Source organism: Aphelocoma coerulescens, chromosome 2, assembly GCF_041296385.1.
Source record: "Aphelocoma coerulescens isolate FSJ_1873_10779 chromosome 2, UR_Acoe_1.0, whole genome shotgun sequence".
In the NCBI taxonomy this organism is placed as follows: domain Eukaryota; kingdom Metazoa; phylum Chordata; class Aves; order Passeriformes; family Corvidae; genus Aphelocoma; species Aphelocoma coerulescens.
In genome coordinates, this window is record NC_091015.1 from 44,600,317 (window position 1) to 44,622,552 (window position 22,236).

General features: G+C 38.5%; 1 long non-coding RNA gene across 2 annotated transcripts; it reads left to right on the plus strand.

Annotated features, from left to right (window-relative positions):
- Positions 1–7,790: 7,790 nt before the first annotated feature.
- On the plus strand, positions 7,791–21,922 carry LOC138105711 (uncharacterized). 2 transcript variants are annotated; one of them, XR_011148628.1, is made up of 4 exons: positions 7,791–7,833; positions 7,913–8,014; positions 13,222–13,278; positions 21,067–21,922. It is a non-coding gene; the product is annotated as an uncharacterized lncRNA (long non-coding RNA). The 2 variants fall into 2 exon arrangements; XR_011148629.1 differs by lacking the exon at positions 21,067–21,922 and adding an exon at positions 18,762–18,915.
- Positions 21,923–22,236: the final 314 nt, after the last annotated feature.

Sequence of the window (22,236 nt, forward strand, 5' to 3'; positions counted from 1 at the left end):
CACTTACATGTTTTTTACTTTAAATAGAGGCTTGCTAAAGTATATGCAACACTAAAAGTTCTGATACTGACATGGGCATAAACTGAAACAGAAGTTCCACCTCAGCATGAGGAAAAACTTCTTTGCATTGATGGTGGCAGAGCACTGGAACAGGCTGCCTAGAGAGGTTGTGGAGTCTCCTTCTCTGGAGACATTCAAAACCCACATGGATGTGTTCCTGTAAAACCTGTTCTAAGTGACCCTGCCTTCACAAAGGCTAGACTGATGATCTCCAGAATTCCCCTCCAACCATAACAACGCTGTGATTCTGTGATGTTATGGTTCCTGAATTATCACAGCCTTCCTCAAACAAGAGGAAGTAGATTTTTATCTCAATTTCATATTCAACTTTGTTGAGTATTTTCCCTGGTGGGTTCTGTGAAACTGAAATTTTACATATAAAATCTGAGTTGGACTATGACAGTCCTCTCTTGAACAGATGCCATGCCTGGTTTTTATTCTTCATAATTAAGGAAGATTTAAAAAAGTGACAGTGGTTTTCTCTTTGACTAAGAGAAACCATTCAGACATGGTTTATTTGTTAGCTGTAGTTTTTGTCAGCTTTTCCAAATGCATTGAAGCTGTCTTTCCACACATTTCCAGCTGACTTAAATTCATTCACTCCTGTAACCCTGTATATGAGCTACTTTTCTAACTGTAAATCAAACCTCTGACAAATAAGCGTTCTCAAATCAGATGCTATTTTCTGAAAGTATTTAAGGAGAGAATTGATGGTCAAGGTCTAATTTTAAAGTAGCTCAATTTTCATATGGAAAACAAGCTCAGGGATTGTTGACAATGTAGTCTCTGCTAAGAACACAGGAATAGACCGTATGTGAATGAAAATAATGTTAAGATCTTATTATTAAAATTATTAGAGAGATGCCTCTTTCTGAGTTAAGGCACAAATGAGACAATATGCCAAAGTCAATAGTACAGATTTTTATTTAACAGTAAATGTGAGGTAGAGAGAGGGGGAAAAAGAGAGAGGGAGGGGGAGAGAAAGAAAATGACAGATTAAGTAGAAGAAATATCACCACTACCTAGATTCCAATGACATCCCATTGGTTCTCTTTTTCTGGCCTTCTCAGTGGTTGGAGTCTTGGTGAAGTGATGGTTGCAGACTGTATCCCTCAAGTAGTGGGGGGAAGGAGTCCAGGAAACACCTGCTCCATGGTGTTTCCTGAGCTAGGTGGAAAACACCTTCTGTACCTCCCCTGGCTGATGAAATAGTGGATCATGGGAGATTTCTTGAGTCTTTGACACCTTCTAAGGTGTTGCAGCTGTCTCTTACCTCAGCATAAGAGACCAGTTATGGCCCATTATGGCCCATCATGGTATTAAAGCATTTATCCTTCATATAAGGTTACTTCATAGCACAAAATCTGAACTTTAATCTTTTCTCTGGCATCATGATTATGGGCCTGATTTTCTATAGTTTAGCTGAGCTGTTTTCCCCCTTAACTTAATGGGAGACTTACCTTAGTTAGAAATTAGGCAACTGGGTGCTGGAGGTACACCTGTCAGTAGTAGTTCAACACTTAAACCATTATAATTTCACCAACTTCAGTGAAAGTACATTGCTTTAGCCAGTAATAGTGTAGCTGAGAAAGGGATCAGTATCTGTGTGGATTTTACCATGTGTTACTACAGGAATCAAAACAAATGAACATTGAATAAAAAAATCCCCCTTTTTGTGTTTCATCAATTTTTTAACAAAATGCATGAACATGAAGGATTGGGGAGAGAAGTACTATGCAGTATAACAATTGAAACATTCGTATTTTTCTAGTTCATATGTGTACCTCATGGGAGAGATTAAGACTCTTAATCTGTTGTACCACTTACTCAATATTTGAGTTCTTTCAACTGTTACAGTGTTAAGTTGCATTTTCATTTGCAATCAAAGTGTGCTTCAGCTAATTTGTCTTCTTTGTTCTGTCTCATAAAATTTGAATGACTAGAAGTCACTGGATAGTTTTATGTGGGACTTTGCCTATATAGGAGAGTTGTATTCATATTGATATCAATGGCTTTACATTGCAATGACCTTATCAACTCAGGAATTATGAAAAGATTAAAAAAGTTCTGGTGATGAAATATTTCAATAATAATATTTTTAGGCTTTTGCTAGTCATCAAAGGAGTTCTGAACTGAGTCATTACACTGTGATCTCAGCCAATGCCTCATGACAGGTCAATAGTAAGGGTATGAAATACTTTTACAAGAAAAATAACCATCTAATTGTGATTCTGATTTCTTGTTAATTGAGGAGCTGCCCACATCTTTGTCATAAGCTGTCACTTCTGGTAAGCTGATGACTTGGAGATCAATAAGGCTTTTGATATGAGAACTTGTTAAAAGCCAAGAGCTCTTCTCAGGAAAAAAAGACTTTCTGGATTCCAAAGGCTTGATAAATCATGGACTTGAAATAAGTGCTCAGCCTTACAATCTTGTCTTCAGTTGACTTCCTAGTGCTGAAAATCCTCAATCTAATTAACCTTGCAGGAGACTCCACAATTGTTAAGTATTTATTATTTAATTGCATTTGACTTAATTGCGATTAATCATTTTACATACTTACACCTGCAGTTGAGCTGCTTTGGTCAGGTTCAACTTAACATGATTATGTTACATGGATGTGAGTCAATAGTTTCTTTGAATATGATTCCAGCATGAGAAAAATAAGGACTGTTAGTGGCCCAGTTATGAACTTCTCACAATATCAACAAATTAATAGTTTACCTCACTGACCCCAGTCCTTGTAGCAGTCAGTCTGGTTCCTCTTCCTGCTCCGTCACTGTAACATTTGATATACCTGATTTTTAAAAGTTCCCAGAGAAAACTATTTACAAAATGCTTTGTGAAATCAAGAGTTAACCAGTACATGAAGTAAATGTCAAAGTGTTATCACAGAAAATATTAAAACATTAATCAAATACAAACCAGATTTTCCTATATGCTATGTAGTAGCATATTTTCAATGCTACAATATTTAAGGTGGTATCTTTGCAAAGATATGTGAATGTATATAGAGAAGACACGAATTTGTAATCCTGAACATGTTGACAGATCATTGCAAGATTTCATTTTATTTTCCTGTATTCCACATCCCCACAGCTTTCCAAGAGATTAAAATGTAATGTCATGTGCACAAATTCTTTAAAGTCTCTCTCAGACTGTTGTAATTATCCAAGTCAATGATGCTTTATCATTTATTTTCAAAAGAAATAGCTATGACATTTCAGTCATTCAGACTCTCAGGTGGGCAACATCAAGCATGTTTCTGTACTTCTCTCAGCTTCCTTGTAAAGAACCTTCCCAGCGTTTTTTCTTAGAGATCAGCATCACATTTTCCAGTGTAGAAATATTGGTATATGTTCTGAGTAACCAAAAAAATGTGTACTGTATTCCATACACTTCTATGCCAATCTGTTTAAAATTATCACTTTAAGACCTGGGAACCAGAAGCAGAACCAGGGTGTTTTATCCCAGGTTCACGGAGGAGGTTGGCCCAGTGTCCCTGTAAGAGATGGGCAACAGGAAGATGGAGTTTTTCTTCCCATTTCTCACCATGCTGCCAAGAGAGTTGCCAGGGGCAAGGGCAAAAAGAAGCAGATACCTTCTTTTCTTTCTCTCCATGGGAAGTTGCCTGGCACAGGTCTCCAAGAAACTGCATTCCACAATCCTAAACTGTTTTGGAGCAAATCTGGCCATACCTTTTTGGCCACAGTTTCTGGGGCCAACCCCCATCTCTGGATCCAGAGCCATCAGGGCCAGGCCTGCGAGTTTCAGTGCCCAGCAAGTCCATTTTTCTTTCCCCTGCAATGCAGCAGCAACTCAGAACTGCAGCACTGACACCAACTGGGTCCAGCCGGCCCAAAAGAAGCAGAGGAACTGACTCCGCAGGTTCAGAGCTGCCCAAGACAGACTGGCACCCCCCACCTGCTACCAGAACTGCTTGGTAAGCTCCTGCCTTCCTGTTTTTTGTTCCAGGGCAAAGGTTGAGCCGAGCAGGGCTTCTCTGCCATATTGTCTTTGTCTTCTGATCCGTGGCTGGCTATGGAGGCCACCATACTGGGGAAGAGGCTAGTCTGCCTTCTTGTTTTAATTTGTTGCCAGGAGTCCATGGGATTCAGCAACTTTGTATTTGGTGCTTATTACTGTTATCTTGATTGTTGCTGTTTTGGTTTTTTCACTTATATCTTATTGCATTCTCCTTATTGGTGAAAAGGGAGGGGAGCTACATACTTTTGGACTGTCCCCCCCACATAATTGTCTTAAACCATGCAAATGCTACTGTCCACAAAATTAATTACTTCATGTTTTAGTGACTTTGTGAAATACAAGCTCTGTAATCATCCTGTTGCAACACCCCTTGCAAAAACGCAAATGCAGTTGTCCCTTATATCTCTGGAAGCTCTAACAAATAATTCACTACCGTGATGCACAGAAGTTGAGTGAACTGCTTGTGGGCTTCCAAAGTTGGACAAGTATTTAAGAGACAGAACAAGCAATAGGCATAGAACTAAATGTAGTAAGCCATCAATCTGTTTTGATTGTTGAAAGATCTTGCAGAAATTAATTTCTTATCTCTGTGACTGTGCCAATAATGTCACGGCTGTTAATGCCAAAATTTAGTGTTGTTTGCCCATAACAAAGTACTCGAAGGCAATCCACCCACTCAAACTCCACTGATACAGAATGTTTCTCAGCATCCCTATGGTTTAAGTGCTGGCAGCAAAAGATCTAAAAACCACAATCTTTAGCAAATCTGGAGTGATATGAATGAAAACTGGCAGTCTGTGTGGATGACTATGCCTCAAGTAGCAACAATCTTTGATTATGTTATGGTGGGGGTTGAGAAAAAGTAAAGAAGCTCTTCTAAAGTCTACTCTCTGATTCAGTTTTCTCGTGGGGCAGGGAGTTTATCACTGAGGTAGTGAATGCAACTGGTTGTCAAAAACACATGGAAAGTGTCAAAAATTGTAATAAAAATATAAACAGTGCTTTGTGATTTCATAATGGTGTCATAAACTATAGTCATTATTGAAATTTTCAAGTTGTCTTAAGGATTAGGAATAAGCAATCCTAGGTAGTAGCACAGAAAGAGTAAGTGGCACAGAAAAAAAGTATTTAGAGACAGAATTGAAGACTTAATATCAAACATTTCCATGCCAGTAGATGCTGTAATAATTAATTTTATTTCCTGCTTGGGCTTCCCCTCCCCCCCCCCCCTCTGTTATTATAGCAGATATTTGTATATATCAAGCAGTTGCATTAGTTAGTGCAATGAATAAAAAAGATCAAAAGATGAAAACTAACAGGATGCCCACGGAGGTATTGAAAACCAAGAGTTTGTGCTCAGGAGGTGAACACTGGGCCACATCTGGAATTGCATTTTTCAAATTAGAAAAGCTGAATGATGGTTTACTGGTTAATGTGTGTCTAAGTACTTTCAACAGGAAAGGTCACAGAATTAGGGACATGTTACCAGAAAGCAAAAAGGTAATGTAGAGCAGTGGAGCAAACAGGAGTGATATCTTCTTCTTGTCCATTTTAACAGTGGGCTATGTTTGCTTTGAGAGAATATTAAAATAGTTTTCTTTTCTAAAAAGTATAATAAAATTGATCATTTTCAATAGCAATATGTATCTGGCATCATCCTGGATCTGTCCTCTCTTGTTAAAATTTGTGTCAACATTCATCCTGAGCAGAGACTGTTCTCACTCTGTAGCATCTGCTGCTGCAATTGTCAGACTTTGGGGATAACATGAACCAATAGCTAGGCCCAGAAGGGCATTTCTTGACTTCCTATTTACTAAACCCAGCTGAATGGTGGGAGATCCTTTCCTGGGACTAAGAGCAAGGGTCGGGAGAGAGGACAGTAACACAAGATGGGAACTTTCAGCCTGGACGTCTAATTTACGTCACTTTAGACAGGAGATGAGATCAGACCTTCACTGCTCATTTGAGTTTGAATGAAGTTAAAGGCATCTGATGTCTGCCAAAAGAAAGAGAAAATATTATGACCATATATTGGAACAACTTTAGTGTTTTTACCCACCGCTATAAAGGCAAACAAAGTGAACATCTGTTATTTTTAAACCTTTGCTTTAAAAAAGAAAATTTCACACAAACTCATACCATATACATGCATATAAGTGTAAACTTCAACTCATTTAACTGCAGGGAATTTGCAAGGGATTTTAACCCATATAGCAAGTTTATACCAACAGCATTGGTGGATTTTGGGTTTTGAATATTTCCTTCTGTACATCAAAAGGAAAATATGGGTGAGACACATGTTCTTTGTCTCCTATCTCTGAGAAATCCTTTGGAGCCTAAGAATTACACAACATACTTTTTTTTCATTGGGGTGGGAGTATGCAGAATGCTCTTTATTTGGCCCTGAGTAAAACACTGTCTAAGAAATCCCTGAAGGAAAAGATTATAGACTTCTTTCTGTTCTTTTGTATTATTCTTAAGAGGGTAAATGTTGTTTTAAAAGTAAACAGTCCATTCACCTAAAAGACGTGTTTTATAATTTTGTACTGTGTGACTTTAGGGATTTTTTTAAAAGAAATTTTACTATTGTGTTGCTTGCAGATCACCTTTAATACAGTGATTCAGACATCAAAATCTTTGTTTAAAAAGTATTGTTCGCATCAATGGGGCCAAATTATTTTTAACACTCTTAGCTCTGAGAGCACTAGCTGATGTCAGCGTTGATATAAGCAATTGTTATGCAGATCTCACTCCTTTTAGCTCTGCTGCTTTATAAAACCTCACAGCTTCTTACCTGCTCTAACCCTGAAAAACCCTTTTTTTTTTTTTTCTGGAATGCCTTTAAATATAATACTTTTGTATATGCTCAAAATCAACCATATAATTCAGCAGCAAGGAAGAAAAGGAGAGGGAAAGTAAAAACAGGACTTTCAATGTCTTGACAAACAAGTAACTGTTCAAACCTGGATACTGTAGGCTATTACTTTTTCTCATCTCTGTTACTTGTTCCTTGCTTTCTGTTCATCTGAAAGGGAGAAAAATAGGTAATAGGCATAATTGACTCTTTGAGTTTTCTTGCTATTGTGATTGACATTAAACTATTAATTTCCTGCAATACATTATTGATGTATTTGTAAACAATTTGTATTGCATTTTAGGGACCAAACAATGCCATTTTGATATGAACATATGGATTTTTAAAACAAATTTTAAAAACTGATCTAGCTGCGTCAGAGACTGAAATATTATAGTTTATGACAAACATTTTCATGAAAGACTTTTGCCTATTAAAGTGAATCGGGGGATAGGGAAGCAGAGATTAAATGATTTACTAAGAAGTGGTTTGTTAGAAGCAATGCATACCGCTTGCCCAACACTTATTGTGCCTACCAAAGCAGGATGAGAAGATATAAGACTATTGATAAAGGGAAGGAATCTTGACCAAAGATCCTGTTTTTAACCTAAAACTAACTCCAACCAGTCTTGAAGTTAGGACTTAGCCCAGGGGCATAAAGAGCACACGCAGGGAAGAAAGGTAGAAAGTTCAGGATGAGGAAGACCCTTTACTTCATCTGAGGAAGACTCTTATTTCATCTCGGAGACCCCTGCCCACGACCACCAGACACCACTGCGCAAGCGCAAGGCGGATGTAAATAACTTTTGGGCTCATTGTAATACGAAGCGAGGCTGGGCGGGGCTAGGCGATGAATATGTATAGGCGTATTGGGAAACTCAATGAATATGGGACTTGTAACCCGATCTATACCGAGCTGAATGCAGCTGTCGGTACGCATGGCTTTGGAGGAGCTATCCCCCATGCGTCCCAGCGCTGGAATAAACATACCTACTTTCCTACTTATTCCAGTAGTGGAGTCTTTCCCGCTCATCAATAGCTGAACTGCATTACAAAAACTGCAGAGAAGACCGCCACGCCCTGACTGAGGCACTACACCACTCGCTGATGAAGGTAAGATAAAGTAACAACTCAGGGCTGGGAACGTTCACAGAGCACAAGCTTAACACCTTAGGAGTGAAGATCACAGCCCCGGGGCTATCAGCTGCCGGGTTCCCACAGGCCCTCGCACCAAGTGGAGGGCGGGGGAGAGGAGAGTCTTTGTGTTGAAAAAGCCTTTGGTCAGAGGCGCAGTGACCACCCATCCTTCGCTGTGCAGAGGAGCCCAGCTGCAGGGGCCCCTCACCCCGGGGAAAAAAGCTTATCCACAGCAGAGGGGCGGCCATGGCCCATCAAGGGCTCCCCCAAGGGATCCCCAGACCCTGCACCAGAACACTGCAAATGATGCAGCAAATCCAGAGTCTTGCAAGGGACAGTGTCAAACTGGCCGCCTGCAAGGGAGGCACGTGGCCATTCCCGCCTGCCCAAAGCATATGTTAATCCACTGGATTCTGTACTTTTCGGCATGGCGGCGGGGGACCCTCACCAACAAGATCAAATGGACGGGAGCAACAAGACGTCATTGGGACGATATGTTTCCACCTAACCCCTGTTACTCTCTCCCTGTCCCCCCACCCCGCACATTTTCTTTTCTTTCTTACTTTTCTTTCTTTCTGTCCTTCTCTCCTTCTGTCCTTCTCTCCTTTTGCCTCTTTTGCTATTAAAGAAAATACATCCATTTTTTGGCACCAACATCTTTGGTTGTTTTAATCACGTTTTTGGGTATATTTTGAACCTTCAAATTTCTTTCTGTTTTATACACAGAGACCTAGTTTTCTTGGCTCTTCTGGGCTTAAACCAGATCATAACAAGCTGTTTTCTTTTTCGGCTCCATTTTAAAATTTAGCCCAAAGGGAGGCAGAACAGATTAAAAGAAATTAAGAGTGGGAGATGTTCAAAATTGGAGAATATAATCAAATTTTCCTAGACTGCTTCCCAACCATTATAGGCAGGTTTTTTTGCAATGTCCCCCATCTGCGATGCCTTGTTTCTTCTCTAGGCATCTTCCATGCTGCAGATCTGGGTAACAGGATAGGGAAGAGGGAGAAGTGTAGGATTATAGAGTGGGATTTCTCCCCTGAGCTCTCTAGGCACACTTTACTATTGTCTGGAGGAGAATAGCAGTGCTGAGGGCATTAGTGATGGGTAAGAAGAGTCAGATCCAGCACTGCCTTCCTGTTCTCAGCCTGTGAACCTCCAGGATACTTTCGTCAGGAGAAGAGAGTAAAAGAGGCATCAAGAACTACACTGTAAGGAAATAATTGGCTTCATGGCCAAAAGGGTTGTGGGTGATCTTGCTCTTAGGAAATGTGTTTGATATTGTTCTATATTGCAAGAAAGCAGTGGAATAAAAACAGTGAAAAATTACCCTCAGAGTTGAGTTACCAGTGTTTTGTTTCAAACTGAGAGAGAATTTTAAGTTAGGTTCCAGCAGAGTCTGTCCTAAGGTCATTTCTATTTCATATTATAATTAAATACTTGGATAGTGGAGAGAAGAATGTGCTTACAAAATTTATGAATAAGTGCAAGCTGAGAGAGAGGGCAAGTACTGTGAAGGGCAGAGGTATCTTAACAAATTAGAATCATGGTCCACAATCAGGAGGATAAATTCTCTTAACAGATCTGGAAAATCAAGACTTAAGAAATCAGAACTCAGATACACAGAAACAAAACAAGGAATGACCACCTGTCAGTTGTACACCAGAGGAAATCCAGAGCTTATGCTGGATAGCAAGATAAATGTAAGGCAGTGATACAGTAGTGGCACAAAAATATGAAGTAATGTAGTTTTGGGAAATACTTGCAGGAAGGTCATGAATGAGATAATGAAATGAATTATTCTGGTATGCTCACCACTGGTGAGACCTCAGCTGGAATGTTATGTTTGCATTTTGCATGGCTCTAAAAAAATGTAACAAATATAGGAGGTGCAGAACAAATGAACAGGCTCAGCCTGGGTGGCTTCCCAAGGCCTCATATACTCCTACATTCCTGTGAAAAAACCATTGAAAGTTTTATCTTCTGTTTGCCAAATGTACTTTGCATTTATACTTTTATAACTTTACCATTTTCATCAAGATTGCATGATTTAAGAGCCAGGTTGCCCATTGCAACTGCATGAAACATTAAGTCCTGATTTAGTTGAAGTTTGTATTAAGTTTTAATACTGACTTCACTAGACCAGGTTTTAGCCTGAAATGTTTGTCAAAATGTAACACCTACTTCTCTGTTTTGTTTCATCTTGTATTTTTATTATTACATTTATGGTAAATATTAGCTGTGCATAAATGTAATTATTGTTATCAGCAAGAAGGAATAATTGGGTCTTGGAAAAAAAATGTAGGGCTGGAATTTAGCAGATTCTATGTTTATAGTTTCAGTATGATTGTTTTTTTGCCCTAGCCATGTTCTCTGAGCCCTAAATTTCATCTCTTTAAGAAACAATGATTCATAGTTACTTTTTGAGGATTAATTCTGGCTTGTATGGATTTGAGTAAGAATTATGCTAAGCATTTTTTATGATGATGTCATTTGTTACATTTTTATAACCATTCTTTATCTTTTCAAATGCATGAGAAGGTGAAGTAAACTTGTGAGATTAGCTATGCACTCAGCTGTTCAACAGCATCTGGTAAATTACAGCTATCAAGGAATTCTAATTTGGTTATTTATACAACTGAAGAAATGGGCTGATAGAAGTCTCATGAAGGTCAACAAGGGTAACTGCATCATTCTGCACCTGGAAAGGAACAACTCCAGGCACCCCTGTACCCAATGGATTGATGCTGGCTGGATGTCGGGCACCCACCAAAGCCTCTCTACACTCCTCTCCACAAGTGGACATGGAACAGAAAATATAAATATATCTCCCCTGTAGACAGGGAGAGATCACTCACTGAATACCATCACAGGCAAAACAGGCTCAGCTTAGGGATATTAATTGAATTTATTACTAACAAAACCAGAGCAGAATGAGGAGTAAAATAAATCTTAAAAACACCTTGCCCCCCTCTCCTTTCTTCCCAGCTCTACCTTCTGCCCCTCAGCAGTGCAGGGTGACAGGGAATGGGGGTTATGGTCTGTTCATCACATGGTACTCCTGCTGCTGCTCAGGGAGGAAAGTCTTCTGTCTGAATATCAGGAAACGCTTTTTACTGTGTGGGTGACTGAGCACTGGCACAGGTTGCCAGGCACATTGTGGAGTCTTCATTCTTGGAGATACATATTCAAAAGCCATCTGGACGTGGCCCAGGGTGACTTCTACTAGGTGGCCCTGCTTGAGCATGGGGGATGGACCAGATGACCTCCAGCCATCCTTTCCAACCTCAACCGTTCTGTGAGTGTGTTTATGTGAATACATTGGAAATAGAAGTAAACTTTATCTAAATACTGGTTGAAAGAATAGGACACTACAGAGCCAAACAATGTTAAATAGCAAAAACCATACAATTAAAAGAAAATCAAGTTAGTTTTTGTACTTCTATGAACAAAGAATCCTGAGTGAAATTATTACCTTGTAAGAATATTTATCTTATCAGTAATTTTGCTGGGAGAGGTCTAGGAATGTTTTCATCTCCTACATGACCTTACTGTCTTTGCTTTTTTTACGTAACATCCAGTTTAATCACTTGTCTTTTTTTTTCTGAGCTTTACCCTGAAATTCATACTGTTCCTTTCCAAATAGAATACCTTTTTTAATATTTAAATTTAAATAAAGGAACTAATTGTGTCCTCTTCAGAATGAGTCTTCATGCTGTACTATATTTGAAAAGATTAAATACTTAGTTATTTCTCTCTATTTACTTTGCCAAACCCCTTTAAAGAAGGTTTTTATTTACTTTGATAATAAGTCTCCTAAAAATAAGAGTATATGTCCACCTTTGTAGCTGGTGTAACATGGAATAAGATTGGTTATAGATTTGTTTGTCATATGTAGTGTTGATCATGAGGCAGACTATTCATTCCATTAGACTACCTGCCCTCTTGTAATGGTTCATTTAACATGTACTGTAATAGATTTAAAAATTATTATTGATTTTGAACAATTTAACCAATATCAGTTTTTGATTAGGGAGGTGTCTAATCTACTTCATCTTCCTACTATTGGAGGCATTTCTATAACTTTGTAAGGTTTCCTACTTAGAAATTCAAAGGTAGACAATTCTCCAAGGCTTAAAACTGTTTTAGTGTGTGTTTTTCTGAATAGAAGTCCCAGTCCATAAATATAGTCATCCTGGAGATTTTATTTTCATTCTTCCATCACTTAAAGTTAACACTGTACATCAGGCTACATAGTGAGTTTGTATTTTTAGCTCAGAGTAAATGGATCCTTTCTGTTTCTTTACAGACTCTTCTTTTCAAAGTTATCCTTAAGGGATTACTTAGTAGAGCTTTAATGTTATAAACTTAGTTCCAAGCAGAATTTACACACCTGAAATGCAAACTGTAAATGTAAAAATTCTGTTAAGTCTGATGGGTAACTTCATAGGCTAGAATAAGTGGAGCATTTAGAACATGAACTACAAATTAGCCTTTTATCATTCTCACTCATGCCACCCACAAGTTCTTCTTGGTCTTCTCAGGTACCTCCCTTACAGGCTCTTGGGTTTTTCTGAAGGCATATCTAGAGATCATAGAAACTTGTGAGTGCAGCAGATGTCGGCATTCCTAGATTAGTTGCCCATTGCTCTCAGATACAGAGCTGTGTTTTGGGTTTAGGATAGGATGAGAATAATGTTGATAACACACTGATGTTTTTGTTGTTGTTAAGTAGTGCTTAGTCTAAGACTTAGTCTAAGTCAAAGGACTTCCCAATGTCTCATGCTCTGCCAATGTGGAGGTGCACAAGAAGCTAGGAGGGAGCACAGCCAGAGCAGCTGATCCAAACTGGCCAAAGGGATATTCCATGCCACAGAATATCATGCCCAGTATATAAACTGGGGGGAATTGGCTGTGAGAGGCTGATCACTGCTCAGGGACAGGCTGGGCGTCAGTCAACAGGTCGTGAGCAATTGAAATGTGCATCACTTGTCTGTCTTGGGTTTTATTCCTCTCTTTTTTCATTTTCCTTTTAATCATTATCCTCATCATCCTCATCACCATCATCACCATCATCACCATCATCCTCATCATCATCATCATCCTCCTCATCCTCATCCTCATTAATTTCAATTATTAAACAGTTCTTATCTCAACCTACAGTTTTTGTCTTTCTTTTCCAGATTCTCCACTCCATCAGACCAGGGGAGGGAGGCAGGAAGTGAGCAACCAACTGCAAGGTACTTGGGTGCTGGATCAGGTTAAACCAGGGCAGTAGATATCTTCTGCTCCATGAGGGAGAAGTCTGTGCTGCTGCAACTGCATTGCTATGGTTAATTCAAACCCATGGCTACTGGTAAACATGACAATCATATTCCTTAGCTGCTGTGCAGACCTGTCTTTTGTGCATATCTAGTCAAACACACTGTAAATCAAGTCTCTCCACCTAAAAAAAAAGAGGAGTTTAATGTAATTATGTATTTGGAGTATGTGGCTTTTTGGTTTTTTTCCATTTACTAAATAACTGCCCACAGTTGGGCATGTCTAGGATCTGAAGAATTTGTCTCTTAACTGGGATATCATAAAATGAGTAAGCAGTAGAATGAAGTTAGTTTATATATGATATAACAATAGCATTAAAGTATGCATTTTAATATGTAGCATGATAAATGTTTCTTTTCCAGAGCTGATGGAGATAAATTACTGAAATGCATAGAATTTTAATGTTGAATTTGCAGTTCACTTCTTCAGATAGATGTAAAATCTTCATACAGCAATGCTTCTTTGCTTATCCTTTATTTGTGCAATTTGCTGCATTTTGAAACTCATATTTATCATAGAACTGAATGCATACTAAAATAGACCGGAATGTATCTGCATTCATTCATGACTGCAATATTTTCTTGTGCAGCTCCCCACATCCCTTTCTACCTCCAATGCCAGAAGACTGTGCTTTACTATTTATTCACCCTTAGCATCTGATCTTTGTCTCATAAATCATTTTGACAATGAGCTAAATCCAAAATATATTCTGTCTTAACATGGAATTCTGTTTTGCCTCTTGGGTGCTGTTAAAAAGTACATAAGGAAACGCAGATTTTAATTTTGTCACTTTAATTGTTTTCTTTCTAATACTCCTGTGACCTTTCTCATGATGACTCTTATTTTCCTAAATGGCTTATTGTTATATCATTTGATTCCCAGTTTTATTTCTCTTGTCTTGATCCAGCCAACTCCTCTTAGCTTTCTACATCTGTGCTAATTTTCATTTGCTTCTTGGTTCTTTCAGCCTTTCCAATGCCTTTCCTGACTATTCATACCGACACTCATGTTTTGATTTCCTTAAATTTGTGGATGTTAGCAACTCACTTCATTTGAAAGAATTATACATATTTCTTCATTGGCTGATGTGTTCAAAACCAAAATTCTTCTCTTCACTGTTGACACCAGCTCGCATGTGGTTTGCGTAAAAATTTGTTTCAAAACAAATTAAAAAAAAGTCTTCACAAACCAAAGTTTTAAGCATAGAGTATGTATCATTATAATCTGAACAACTGTTAATACAATATTTTTCAACCCCTAGGGTCCTCTCTCAAGCAATTTCTTTGACATAAATTAAACCAGATATTTAATTTTTATTACAGTAATGATTTACTTCAAGGATTCAAACTGAGATTAAAAATGCTTCTGATGTTCTGAGTGAATATAGATAATATACTCCTACATAGAGCAGAATGTTCATATATGTATTTCCATGCTTGCATTTTTCATATTCTCTGCAGCAGCTGAGCTTCTGTACTTCTGATGTAGAATTTGTTTGATTGCTAAGGCAAATTGCTTACTCTTTCTCTGTTTACTTGTAAAATATAGATATGATTTCTATTTGCTATACTGTAAAAATTGATGTTAGTAAACCAAGGATAAATGTTTATCTATTGGTCTGATAATAATCTAATTTATACCAATAGAATTCCATTGAAAATTACTAGTCCCAATATTTGATAATTTCTAAATTCCTTGAAAAAAACCCTATATCTGTAGTCCTCAGAAAACCCAATTGATTAAATTCATTATGCATTAGTGAGGGATTAAGAGTAATAGTGATTTACTGTATTTTGCTTTTTCTGGTGGTATCTATTAGTTTACTGATATTGTAGTATCAGGAAAGCACCACTGGTTTGTAGTACAAATACGTAGTAAAACTATGGTCTTTTGCAAAAAAGAGATCAAAATCTCAAGATCGGTTCAGAGATCCAGCTATGGCTGTCAGAACATTAAAATTTTAAGATACAGTATGAGAATAAATCTGTAGGCATCTGTCTTAAAGTGTACAGCAATATCAGACAATATAGCCAAACTGCAGCACACCTGAAAATGTAAATAATTCTTATTAGTCTCCTATAGTACTGAAAATTCCTAATGTTAATCATACCACAAATAGATAGTTCACTATATCTCAACTGACCTGTTGCTCTCTTTTTCTTAGGCAAAGATTTATCTCTGTTCAAGAAAATGTAATTTGTATAACTATAACTCTTGGCATAACTGGATAACCTAAAATTCTATCATCCATTTCTCATCCTAATGGATATGTTCTGAAAGAGATTGAATTGTGTTGCTGTACTTCAGGCTAATGTTATAACACTATTTTGTAATTCTTTAGTACCTTTTGTCTTAAGCTTATAAAGCTTGCAAATATTGTTGAAAGAACATTATTAGTATTGCAAAGTTGAGCACAAAAAATTACACAAAGCTTTGGTCTTGTTGTAACGGCAATTGCCTTTAGCCATCTTATGTGTGTGCACTATGATATAATTTCTAATGTTTTGGTTGTTAATTCAGCCCTCTGTTTTTGCTGAGTGTACATCAGTCTGTCAGTCAGTTTGCTTTTGAGGATCAATTTGTTACCTAACTATGAACACAATCTTACACCTTTCAGAAATCTCAGCTGTGTCACCCCAGGTTTGCAACTTGAAACCTTCCAGATGCCAAGTGTCAAAGGAAAATCAGCCATGATGCTGACTGATACACAAATTAGCAGTGAAAAGGATATGCACAGCAAGTGGAAATAAGGCATCACAGACAGTCCTAATCCTGGCATTCTAAACATTGTAAAATCCTTTTTTTAAAATTGAAGACATTTTACTTTTTTTTTAATGTTCCATTGCTTGTGGTTTTATCAATGCATATTGAACAAAAAGAAATGTCATTGCTGACACCTATAGAGGCCATCAGCAAAGCAGTAACTTCTGTAATAATTGTAGAAACTTCTGCCAACTCAAGATGACAATCCTCTGCTCAATCTCCTTATCAGGAGAATGGTATTCATAGGTTAGATGAGCCATTTCTAGCCTTGTTCCAAAGCTATTTGATAACAGCAGGACAACAGAGACCTCAGCAGTTTTGTCTCTTCTTAAAACCCCCCTGGCTTTCCCTTAGGTTCTCTTCCTCAGCCCCAGCCCTCACTGCCTGTCCTCCTGCAGGGATGGTGCAGGGTAGATAACCTCCATTCTGTTCTTCAGCTCTTGTGCTAAGTCAGCATCCCAGCTGCTTGCCTGAAATCCAATGAGTCATTTTCAGCATCACCATCTACTCCCTTTTCTTCTTCCAAATCTGCAGATATATTTATGCTGCACACTGCAGTGCAGTGGTTTCGTAAATCACCTACTTATACGTGGATATGCACAGGTATTGCAAATATCCCAGTGGCAGCAGCTTGGAGCTCAGACAGGTTAATTTTTTCTTACCAAGCTGGTCCACTTCTGCTGGCTGGTTATACACTTGGCTGCACCTGTTTAAAGTATCTTGAAAGAATATGTGTATCCTGTGCTGTGATGACAACCACTGTCAATGATTTTGTACCTCACAGAGACTCTTTGATCTAGAAAACAGTATATTTGTAGTTGGCAGCCAATACATGCTTTAAAACCAAATGCTTGTTTAATGAAGGGAAACACTGTGTGTGTCTTTTGATATTCTGCATCTGAATTCATCACTGCTTACAGTACATGGCAGGTTTTGAAAAACAAAGCTGTTATGGCTTTTCTTTCTGTGCTATTGCCTACTGGGATTGCAGATATTATAAAGTTATCCTTGGAGCGATTACAGCAGTGGCACTAAAGGAAAAACCTTTGAATCTCCGCTTTACAATTCTGCACAAATATAGTTCATAATTTTACATAGAAGAGACTATATCGCTCCACTGAGCCATATAGTGACAAATATGAAAAGTTATGAGGAATTAAACTGAAAATTTCTGAAGTAAAAAAAAGTCTACAGATAGAATAAGATCACAGAGAAACACTGCCCTTTCACAAGAAAATTTTAAACTGAAGATGCCATGTCCAGAAACTAAGTAAATGAAAATTTAAAAAATGCAAGACAAGAGGAGTGTTAAGAAAACAGGAACTTTGATAGCTCGGAGGTAACTCAGTTTTTCAATTCAGAAGGAAATACATCACTGTAACATAAGCCTGACTTGCCCAGAGATTTCCACTAGAATAAGCATCGTGGTGATACCTGGATTTCCTAAATATGTTTCAGAGCTTTTTACAGCACTCTTGTACCAGTCACAGCTCCTGTTTCTCTGAGGATGCTGATATTGATAGGTAAGATGGGTGCTAATGTCTTTACAAACAATTCCATGGGTGAGGGTTGTTAGGACATATGCGTGTTAATGTCTCTACCAACCTCAAGCCCCACAAGCTTGTTACAGAACCCAGAGAGTTTGACTGCTGAACTTTAGGGTAAAAGTCAAATGGGTCAGCACAAAGTCTATTGCAGAACCCACACAGCCTGAATTTCCAGACTTTGGAGGAAAACGGCGTCTTCAAGGGGGGGAATATGTGGTAGGTGGTTCAGGAAAGCTCTACCTTTCTAGCACTCAGCCAACAGTGCAAGGAAAAGGCAACATGCAGTGGGGAGTTTAGGATAAAAGGAGGCTGCTGGGTCCTCCAAAACCTAGAGAGAGAGAGAGAAGCCCCATGGCGGTGTGCCCCAGTGGACACTCTCCCTTTATTCGAATAAAGTTGCAGGACTCTTCTGTCTCCTTTGTGGACACTGGCTTTTCATAGAATGATTTTCTACACAATATGAACATAGGCCTGACAAGGACCTCCTAGCCTATGCCTGATGCAGGTCACACCACATATATTTTTCCGTGATTCACAGATTAATTATTCTTCATCTTGAAATTACTATGTTTTTTGTTACCATTACTCCCAATGAAAAGCTCTTCCAGAGCCTCCAAACTCTCTAAAGATTAAAAGTATTTTTCTGATTGCTAGGTTAAATATATTAATGATCCATTTATACCGTATTACATTTCATATGAGAAACCCTGTCCTTTCGGCTGTGTCTCTTTCTCCAAAATGTCATTTACCAGCTGATTTCTGTATGGTAATTTTCCCTTTATTTTTGCAGACTAAGGTAAACTGCACTCTTTCAGTCACGTCAGAGAGGGGTTCTTTGCTCTCTTTTATCACCCAGGTAGCTGTGGTCCAATATGAATTTGTCTCTTCTGAAGTGTGCACAGAGGGTACACAGCATTTGAAATGAGACTTCATCATTTTTAAAAATAGTAGTATTCAGGTATCTACCAGAAACACCTCTCTTTTACATTCTTTGTGACACTGGCCTTTTTCACAGCTATGCACATTTTGCCTCATAGTTTGAATGGCTGACAGTTTTCTGTGATTGTCTTTTTCTCTTCTTGCATTTCTAGCTCAGCTCATTGTGAAGATTCTTCTTGTGGCTTCCCAGCAGCATGACAGAGCATTTGCACCACAGCGTTTCGTTCCATTTTATTATTCCATTCATTAAGGGCATCCGAATCTTCCTAGTCTCTCTGCTGGTTCGGTGCCCCGATCTGCAGGAGCACATTCAGAAGAGGACGAACATTCACCTTCTCCCCTCCAGCACCCCTCAGGTGCTAAACGCACTGTTTAGTGCAGCATTTTAGCACATTCAAGCCTCAGTTGTACTGACCAGGGTTAGAGGGGCAGGTTGGTTGGTGTGTATAAGCTCAGGCAGTAAAGAGACTTATCTTTGCTACTTCTTTAGCTACAATACACATTTTTACAAACTCCTGTCTTCAAAATTTAAAAAGAACATTTCCACATTGTAGAAATTTTCTTTACAAGCATAAGGGTAGAATTACCGATCCTGAAATTATTTTTAAATATTTATTTTTAACGACTACTCTGAAGATAAATTGTGCAAAAGAAAATATATTTAATGGAAATGTTTAAATTCCTATAATTGTGGAAAACATAGGGAAATTTTCTTTATCCTCCCAAGAAATCTTCATCTAACTGCATGATTAGGTGGCTGCAATAAAATGAAAAATTGCAGGATCAAAAGAGATATACCCTGTTTCATACACCATCCAAGTAGATCTTCCAATCTAAAATAACATAGGATGTAGCGATGAAGTATGATAAAAATTCAGTCAGGTCAGTGCTTGGTTATGCATTTGCATGTCAGTGCATCTCTTTTTAATACAGGCAGCATGTCTTTTATTATCAACAGATATGTTATGAAATCTTGAATTTGTAAAGTCTGTAAAATTCTTTTTCTATTACCTTGGTTGCCTTGGTGCATTATATATGACATGAAGGTAAAGGTCAGCTTGTTTTCCAAGAAAAAAATTTGGACCTGGCATGACCTGGTCAGTGAAAAATATTTACCTAATGTTCTCTAGGTTTATTCTCTCCTAAAAGCTTAACAATACCAAAGCTGATAAAAGCCAAATATTTTTTTTCTCCTAGCAGCTGTTACACAGCACTTGAGCAATTCATAAAACCCCTATGTTTAGAAGAGCCATCTCTTAATTCACTGAACGCATTACCAAACACATCATTTAATAGCTTTATTTTCCCCCTTCACAGTGTCGAAGATCTGTATGCCCTGGTAGTTATTGCCAAGTTTATTGACAAAAAAATCTCTAAATAACATCTAAACATGATATAAACAACACACAGGGGAAGAAATTACAGTAATTGACACAACAGATGGACAGACAGCATTTTGATCTTCTAGTTACCTGCTGCCAAAGTCAATCCAAATAACATTACTTCAAACCACTATGAGTGATAAGGGAGTGAGAAAATAAGTTCATCTGTTAGTTGACCTAATGGAATCCTCTTTCCTGGTGATTTGTATTCCCCATCTGTGTGGTCATGCAACTTTGTCTTCCTCCATATCTCCTCTCACCTCCCCTTCATTCCCTCTCCTCTTCCTTCGCAGTCACTGGGGCACATGGCATGGCTGGTCCTGATCTAACCAGACTCTGAACTCATGCTGAGTCAGGCACTAATTAAGGTGCCCCTTTTTATTAGGCTCTTCTACCCAGCTGCCGATTATCAGAAAATTTGCCAGAGCTTACTATGTTTGAGATCTCAGTCCATCTGCCAAATTTGTCTGAAATGGGCCAGTGGTTTCCATCCTTATCAGGAGTCAGTGGCGATACAGGGTAGCCACAGAAGCCTTGTTTCCTTAGGATAGCCACTTAAAAATCACCTGAAAATGAAGTAACTTAAATTAAACATTTTGTTTGTTTCAATTAAATAAATACATACCTGTGGGAATGGATGTGAACTGGGACAGACACTTCCTCTCTAAAATTTGGACAAAACCTAGCAAAATAACCTGTGTTTGAAGTAGACATGGCAATTCCTAGTCCTGGACTTCTCTAATGAAAGCTTGGAGTTTGAGGCAGCCCACCCACAAAACCCTGTAAACTTCCTGCATTTAGTCGGCAAGGACAGCTCATCAGAGAATTATGCAGTCAATAACATTCGTCGTAGTCCTTATAATTCAGCTGCCTGTATTTCCACTAGAAAATAGTTCTTCCTATCAATCCTACCCTTGTAAACTTCCCTGCTTTTCTTGTGATATTTTCATTTTCCTTCACATCTGTTGTCTTCATTAACATATGCAGAACAGTCTTCCATCCATAATGGAGCAGGCTGGGTCATGGTATTACTAATCTCACAGAAAAACCTCAGCACTGCAATTTTCCTTTGCAGAATCAAGAAACATCTGGGGAAATCACTGTGGTGCTGCAGTTTGGGTGCTGGACAGAAGAGGGTGCCCTTCAGATGGCCTGAGACAAAAAAAGACCTTTGCTACGGGCACTGGAAGCAGCCAGAGGACGACAAACTCCCAGTGCGTGAGGAAAACTTTGCCAGCGCAGCGAGGCTGTGGAAGCCCACGCAGCCTGCACTGTAAGGCCTGGAGCAGCGCTCGCTCGCACACTCTGAGCTGTCTGGACACTTTAATAAAGGCTGCATGAAGAGCAGCACTGGGAAGGTACTTGTCCCTGGACTGAGTACAGTGTGCAGTGAGCGAGGGATGCTGGTTTTATTTCTGCTGTGTTCAGAAAGTGGCTGCAAGCTTATAGATTTAATGTTGGAGATGTGCACTGGAGTGTCTGTTCTGTTCAAATCAATGCTTTTGAAGGCTGTCACTTAATCAAGACTGAATGCCATAAACCACCTGAGGAAACAAATCCCGTGCTCGGCTGCCCGTATGCAAATGTGATTTTTGACTCATACTGCTGGCGTCCCTCACATGTATACTCCTACAGGGGGTAAGTTTGTTGGCTGCATTGAACAAGCAGAAACACTTCCACATTGTAAAACACTCCTGCAACAGTGATTCAGGTTTAATCAATTACATGAGGTAGTTCAGAGAGAAAGTTATAGCTGTGTGAAGCATTATTCAGTTAGAATTTGACTTCATGTGATAACCAGGCAATAAACTCACAGTCAGTTGTCAGTTTCTGTAGGAATGAGGCATTGCCAGAGCTTAAAGATCTTCTCTGAACGTTTCTATCAAATAAATCATATCTCCTTAGTGGGTATTTTCACAACTTTTCACAAGGAATGAAGAAAATATTGTCTTATGTTAGATCTAAAGGGACTAAATAAAGTTGTAATGATTGCAAAACAACCATGTCTACACAGGCTTAATGCAAGAGTTCAGGGTGCAAAGATGTTTTAAAATCTTGATTTGCACTGTGTTTTTCAAATTAACAGAGACCTTGCAGCCCTCAAATGATGCTCATTGGATAATTTTGGTGTCTAAAATATATGCCATGTATTTGAAATGGAATCTAATGTTTTTAAAAGAAGTAATGATTAGTGTTTTTAGTAAGCAGCCTGAAATCCAGTGTTAGCTGATGAGTCGTGAAACAA